Source organism: Hyperolius riggenbachi, chromosome 4, assembly GCF_040937935.1.
Source record: "Hyperolius riggenbachi isolate aHypRig1 chromosome 4, aHypRig1.pri, whole genome shotgun sequence".
In the NCBI taxonomy this organism is placed as follows: Eukaryota; Metazoa; Chordata; class Amphibia; order Anura; family Hyperoliidae; genus Hyperolius; species Hyperolius riggenbachi.
In genome coordinates, this window is record NC_090649.1 from 20,442,437 (window position 1) to 20,448,281 (window position 5,845).

Genomic DNA, 5,845 nt, shown 5'->3' on the forward strand with positions numbered 1-5,845 from the left:
ATTGCGCTTTTCTCCTGGCGGACTCAAAGCGCCAGAGCTGCAGCCACTGGGACGTGCTCTATAGGCAGTAGCAGTGTTCGGGAGACTTGCCTAAGGTCTCCTACTGAATAGGTGCTGGGTTACTGAACAGGCAGAGCCGAGATTTGAACTCAGGTCTCCTGTGTCAGAGGCAGAGCCCTTAACCATTACACTATCCAGCCACATGCATAAGAACACCAATACAAATGTAGTTTTTTTTTTTTTTCTGTTCTTGGTTTCTTATAGCCAGGAGAAATACGGACTCAATAAATGAAACAGATGCACAAAGAAAGCAGACACAACTTGAAACAATGTTTTTATTGAGGATTTCAACGCTATCCTGCACCCAGCAGTAGCAGCACAGACATAGAGCGCACAGCAGGGCAGGGGGACAAAACTGCACTTTGGCTGAATTTCCCAGCAAGTGCTCTTTGCAGAACGTCACCTGATTTCTTCACTTCACTTTTAGTCAGCTGGTTAATTGAGTTTTGTTCTGTTTTTTTTTTTTTTTTTTTTGACACCAGTTAGAGAGAGTAGTGCACCGGTCCTGGAGGTACTGCAATACCAGGTCGATGCGCGGAGTGGACAGAGCAAGCTCTTCTTCCATCTCCCTGTTCCAAAAATCCATTTAATATATGATCCCCAGATAGTGGATAGAAAAAAAAAAATTATCAGTTTAATATCTGATACATCCCCTAAGTACAATAAACGTTTGTCTCTCACTTTAAGTTTTAAGTCTTACGACTAAAATCTGCGTGAGATTAACAGTATTTTCAAATAATTGTGGATCTATTAATCTATTCCAGTTTTTACTCTTAAAAAATCATGGTTTTGCATATGTCGAAAAGATTTGGAACATCGCTCCAGAAATAAGTGTATATAAAAAAACAAACAATCTTATACATTTGTCAACTGACATGTCATCGTTCTTAAATAATAAAAATATTTCTACATTTCCACAGGGCAAGTTTAAAATAATTAATTAACTAAACAGTAAAATCTTCCTTCTTGACTTGTTCACCATAAAAAATAAGCTTAAAACTTATAAAACATACAGTACTTAATTCATTAATCTTTCAACCCGTCTCCATGTATCTTGCGGAAAAGGAGAATTCCAAAAAATATGACTAGGCGTTTCATCTACTCCACATTTATTTCTTGGACACTTTGCTCTCCCTGATAACCCTCGTCTATGCTGGAACTCTCTTGTAGGCAAACAATCTTTTATACTACCCCAAATAATACATTTTTGCTCATTTGACAAGATAGGAAAAAAGTTCTATTCCAAATATTTTCAGATCTTTCAAAAGAAAATGTTTTACTTTGTCCTGGAAGTATTTTCGATTCTAAAAAACTTAAAATCAAGTTAATTTTGAAACCTGCTGCTTCACAAAACCATACTACATTCCTAATTGCTCTTCATAGGCTTTTTGTATTTGTCACTATAGTTACATCATCCATATAGGCTATTCATTTGACTTGTTCCCCACCATCACCCGGCACAAAAAAAACGTATTACTTTATATGTGCAATTGAACCATTATTGTGTGCAATTAGAAAAGATAAATAGAGTTGGTGACAAAGGACAACCTTGCTTAACACCACTTAAAATCTTCACTTTTCCAGATAAAAAAATAAAAATCCTACTAAAAACATTTTTATAAAAGCTCATAATCTGTTTTAAAAAAAATCTACAGAAAGCTCAACTTCTGCAATACTTTAAATAAAAAATTGATGTGAAACTCTGTCATACGCTTTTTCAAAGTCCAGTGAGGTTAAAACAACGCTTTGCTCTCTATGCTTTGCATTCCATATAATATCTTTTACTAAAATAAGTGAATCTAAAATACTCCTCAGTGTGACAGCACATGTCTGATCTTCTCCAATTATAAATCCAATTATCTATTTCCTTCTATTTGCTAAAAGCTTTGCATACATTGTATAATCTGTATTTAAAAGCACAGTTGGTCTCCCATTTTTTTTATTTCTTCGTTGTTTCCTTTTTTAAAAATCAGCACTATGATTCCTTCTTTCCAAGATTCTGGTACATTAAAAAAAATTGCTACTTCTAAAATCACTTGTGTAAAATCCTCACCAATAATATCCCAAAAACCTTTATAAAATTCAATCGGAAGTCCATCCGAACCTGGAGTTTTTAAATTGCAAAAAGTGCTGATAACTTTAAACAAGTCTCAATGTAATTTATTAGTGCACAATGTTATTAAGAAGGACATTTTTAAAGTGTAATCTAAGCGTTCTATAAAGTGCATCATCAATTTTCTTCCTAGAAAATAGATCCATATAAAAAAATTGTTCTTTTTTTATCACTCCAATTTTATGGATATAGGTTTTTCCCACTTTTTATCTTCTTATAGAAATGTGAAAATTTTTCGTCTTCTAAAATCCTCACCCTAGAATTAAAAATAATCTGCTAACCTCTCTCATCAAGAAACTTTTTAATCTTTGTTTTTTCTATTTCTTTACTCATATCTTCATTAAATTTTCATATGCTTTTTTTCTTCATTCTGGCATTCTTTTTGCTTTGTCTAATAAAGTTTTTAATCAATTTTTTTTGTATTGTCCCACCACTCTAGAACACTCAAAAATTCTTCTTTTTATTTTTTTTCCATAACTCATACTTTTCCCTAAAATCCTCTTTAAAATCCACATCCTTCAGCATTTCAACATTTTCCAGTGTGACTTTATTTTTTTTAATTTTGGAGCTTTGTAGTTTAAAACATTCAATAATGTTATGATCCGAGAAAATGTTTGCCTTTGAATAAAAAAAAAAAAAGCTTCAATTTCCTCCGACACAAAAAAATAATCTATATGAGTTTTTGAATTCTTATTTTACCACGTTGATTTTTTTATTTTCATCCTTTCTGCACAAAGTCCATACATCCTTTAATGAATAGGTTTCAGTTACACTTTTAAGTAGCGTTACTGATCTATCCCTTTTTTTTTCCTTTTTTGATAAATCACAATTAAAATCTCCTCCTAAAATCAACGGTATTGGGCCATCCAAAAATTAATTGTATTTCAAACCACTCAATTCTTTTTTCCTTTTCAACTGAGGCATACACACAGACACTTTACTTTTATAGTCTCTTTAGTGATGGTGGCCAAAATTGCACGTCCCGGATAATCTGTGTCTCTTCAAAAGTCCAGTCCAATCCTTATTAATAAGTATCCCAACTCCAACATTTTTATTTTCATTTCTGCCCAAGAAAAAAACAATCTCTATCCCAGAAGGATTTTAAAAAATCATAATTAGTCTTATGAGCCAAGTTACATTCTTGTAAGAAAACTATTTTTAAAGTTATTTAATTTTAAATATTCATATACAGCTGCACGTTTTCTGATATTTTGAAATCCTCTGACATATAGAGACACAACTTCACTGTGCTCGCCTATTTATGGGAGTTCCAGGGCCAGACCCACTGCACTCATCTTGACTATTTGTAAACTCCCTGTTTCATCTTCAGATGACCTCTGAGGCGTTTGAACACCGTCTTCAATTTTCGATATCTTTTCTTGACTTAACTCTTCCTCCTCACTTTCTTCCAGTTCACATCTTTTACTTGATTTTGATTCATCCATAAATTCTTGCCCACAAGGTAACTCACTCTCTCGTTCAGGATCCGCATCTTTTTTTTTGTAATGAACTGATTTGAATGAACCAGTTCATTGAAAAGATCAGAACTTCTCATTACTAATTACTATGAAAGCTCACAGCTCTAAACGGCAAGGGAGGGGAGGAGGGAAAAAAAAACAAACAAAAAAAAACTTCCCCACAATCCTGCAAGCTTACCCACAACCTCCTGGACCAGTGGCTCGGCATGGAACAAGCATGGGTGAGTTGGGGGAGACATATTCTTACCCTATTTTAAAAAAAAATAAAGGGGTATACATAGTATTAAGGACAAAAACTATATTTTAAACTTCTTTATTTTTGGTGTTGCAACCCTCTTTAAAGGCCAAGGGCACAGCTTTTCTCCTTTAAAAAAAAAATCTACCAGAGACTTTCCTAAATTCATTTTGTTTGCCTCAGAATAAAATCACTTAAAACCAGTCCTCACACGGATTCCACGTTACATGTACTCCATCAGACTTGTATCATGACTTTAAAAAATACAAAAAAAATGCTGAATGATGATTTTAACTTGCTCAAGTCACCATGTCCCATTTGTCCTGTTTAAATTTCTTGTGCTTTCCCTTCACCCCACCTCTTCTTGTCAAACAGAAAAACCACATTAAGGCTAATTTCACACCAGGACGTTGCGTTAGAGGGGGCGTTAAGGTCGCATAACGTCCCCCTAACTCAACGCCTGGTGGTGCTGGATCTGGATGTCCGAGTGAGCCGCGTTGTGCAGCTCACTCTGGCGTCAGTGATGCCGTGATGCGTACTCTTGTGCGCATGCGGCATCACGTGGTCCCGCCGGCCAATCGCCGCACAGACGTGCAGTGCATATTAATTAGCCATGTGCCTGGCCGCTCTCCGCTCCTCCCCAACATTACTGAGCATGTGCAAGCAGTCTAACGCGGCTCAGCCGCATCTAAAGTACTGCATGCAGTACGTTGTCTTGTGACGCAGCGTTACAATGTAACGCAACGTCCGCACTGTGAACAGCCCCATTGATTTTTCATTACTGTGCGGTGGGCTGCGTTACAGGCTGCTCTAACGTGCGTCTGTAACGTCCCACTGTGAAACCAGCCTAAGTCTTGCCAAAAACCACTTAACATCTATCTCAATGTCCTTTTTTTTGAAAAATCAATGTTTCTCGCATTCCAGAGCACTTCCTTCAAGATAGCACACATCACCCACCCTCTCCTATCTTTCTCCTTGTCCCCCATTGACAGTGACAAACCAACCAACACCTCCTCACATGTGAGCCCCACACAGCCCACCACCAACCACAACATCCCCCTCAACCTAGCACACACCTTTTTTGCAAAAAAAAAAAAAAACAACCCAAAAAACATGATTCACATCTTTCACTCCGCCTCATCTTTCTCTTGGACACTTTTCTGTTCCACACATTCCTCGGTATTTACAGAAAGTTCATGTTGGCAAGCCAGAAGTCCAGGCTAGCCAGGTGACATCTTTTTGCCTGTTGGTGAGCCCCTTGAGCTCGAACCTTTTCCAGGCTGCTTCCGACTGGGCACTTCTCATCCCCTTTATGTAGGTTACAATGTCCTTCCTCTTTGCCCATTTCTTCAGAAAATTTTTGTCGCATCCTTGCATCCCAGCCGATTTTAGCTCCATTTTTTTGAAAATGTCTATCACCTTCTCATAAAAAGGGGCAGCAGAAAAGGAGACCAGTCTCCTCAGCTCCTAATAGTGATCCACCCTATTCTAGTGAATACCCACCTGCCCAAATATCTCACCAAATCTGCCACCCTTCCTCCTGCACTCAAGACTCACCAGGTAGTGCAAAGAGAGAAACACATCTATCTCAGGGAAATCCCAACCACCTAACACCACACTCTTGTGAACAGTCACCCGTGCCACCTTCTCCATTTTGGAACCCCAGAAAAATATGAACATTCTCTGCACCTTTTGCAACCATCCTTTGCTAGGGGGGAAAAAAATCTTACAAAAATACAACAGTAAAAGCAAAATCACTGCCTTCACAACCACCACTTTGCCTGTAAAAGTCAACTTCCGTAACCGCCACATATTCAACTTTCTCTCCATACTCTCCTGCACTCACACCAGCGCCCTCTCACCTTTCAATTCTGAGTCAAAAACCACACACAACACCTTCACTTCTTCCCTCATCTCCACATTCTTCACATTCACTGGCACTCTCTTACCCAGGGAAGC

General features: G+C 37.6%; 1 pseudogene; it reads right to left on the minus strand.

The window, feature by feature from the left end:
- Positions 1-549: 549 nt before the first annotated feature.
- On the minus strand, positions 550-679 carry LOC137505786 (U2 spliceosomal RNA; annotated as a pseudogene).
- Positions 680-5,845: the final 5,166 nt, after the last annotated feature.